General features: G+C 32.6%; 1 protein-coding gene across 1 annotated transcript in view; it reads right to left on the reverse strand.

Annotated features, from left to right (window-relative positions):
* Positions 1 to 500: 500 nt before the first annotated feature.
* GRIA2 (glutamate ionotropic receptor AMPA type subunit 2) overlaps positions 501 to 1,771 on the reverse strand; it is a 99,472-nt gene continuing 98,201 nt past the window's right edge. The window contains exon 17 of the mRNA XM_064449814.1: positions 501 to 1,771. This exon is cut by the window's right edge and continues 1,596 nt beyond it. The gene's annotated coding sequence lies outside the window, so the exon portion shown is untranslated.

Genomic DNA, 1,771 nt, shown 5'->3' on the forward strand with positions numbered 1-1,771 from the left:
ACTTTTTTTGCTATTACAGTGAACTCTCTGTTGTACTAGACCTCTAGTAGTGACACCACTAATATATACCTGAAATATTTGCCATTTCTCAGGTTCTTTCTCTGCTTTGGACACATCAACTATCTGTTGAAGTAAGAAAATACTCATTTCAAGCTGACAATTTTTAAATAGAGTTACTGAATAGATACTTAACCTACTAGCATTATCATCCTACCACACTGCCATTATAACCACAATAAAGAAGGTTACATTCCAGAAATACAATTCTATTGCTGACAAGGAAGTTACATTACTTTGTTTAGCGATAACGCAAACTACAGTAAATCTACCCTTGAGTGACAAGATGATTTGGGGGAAGATTTATATTCTACTTGCAAAACTCTTCAAGGAAACTTCACGTCTGTGGGGACAAACAGGTTTGCTCTATGCAAAATCTTAGGAAAATGCATTTCTAATAAATAAGAAACCAGATTTCAATAATACTAAACAGACATTAAAGGTCTTTTGCCTTTTTTAAGAAGATTTTTTTTATGTATGATTGAAGTTTATACAACACTCCAGAAAAGCCATCATGTGTTAGATCGAAAAATAAAATCAGAAGCATTTTCTGTCATATAGGTATACATGAAAAAACGGGAACGTTAATGTCTTAGAAAGTGTATGTCCAGCTTTGTACCGTTACTCATTTAACAAAGCAGAAAATAAGATACTGTACTGTAAACAAAAAGCTACAGTAAAAGGACATTTTGAAATTTACACAAGTTTGAGTTCATAAACATTTTGGTTGCTCCATAACAGTTTTCATATAAAATGAATAAAAAAACCCTTGGACAGCTTTCATCACTCTTGACTACTTTTCACTTAAATGCACACAGACATACTTTACATAGCAATATACTGATGTACTGTAACATGGATATTAAACTATGATTACTGCTTTTTAACTGAGATGTGTATTATCCAATCAATATTATCTGTAATTGAAATACTCATACATTATCTATTCCCATCATGTTGTTAAGTATAAAAACATGAAAATATAACTTTACATTATTTCAGTTATATACATCAGTTCAGGCTTGACAAAGATGGTTTTTACGCTACGATTTTTAGAGGAATAAGCCCAGAGGTACAATAAATAGCTTTCCACTGTATACAGTAATGCAATTCTACTTTTTCAAAAAGTTTAGATTACCATATGAATATTATTTTAGTTTGGTCATTCTAGCATTGAACATTAAAAATCAGAATGCATCCCCCAACATTCCTGATGAGGAGTAATGCACAGAACACCTATGGATTACAGATGCGTCCAGAAATGGTTTTGTTTTATTAGGGGGAAGTTACTGGTAAGTCTGACATTAAAACACTGTATATACCTCTTTTGCTGATTGCACTGAGAGTATACACTGTGTTCACATGCTTGCAGAAACAGGCTCAGAGCTTGTACCACAAGAAGGGATTTCAAGTTTCTGATAAATGCTCCGTCTTCTCCAATGTTCAGTAAACATTTTACTTAAGCCTAAGAAATGGATTCCAACTAAAACTGCAAGTCATATTTCGAATCTTATTTAAGTCCAAAATAAAATATTTACTGATACTGCATGAGGCAGAAAACTGTAAGCTTTTCAACCGAATGTACAGAATTTTATCTACAGGGAAAGCTAGAGAAACATCATGTTGCTTCGATTTGCATTAGCATTTAAATTAACGTTATTGCACCCCTCCTAGGATTCCTTTTTGCTTTGTAAGTAGAGTTATCATTTTTAAA

Source organism: Phalacrocorax carbo, chromosome 4 (assembly GCF_963921805.1).
Source record: "Phalacrocorax carbo chromosome 4, bPhaCar2.1, whole genome shotgun sequence".
Lineage (NCBI taxonomy): Eukaryota > Metazoa > Chordata > Aves > Suliformes > Phalacrocoracidae > Phalacrocorax > Phalacrocorax carbo.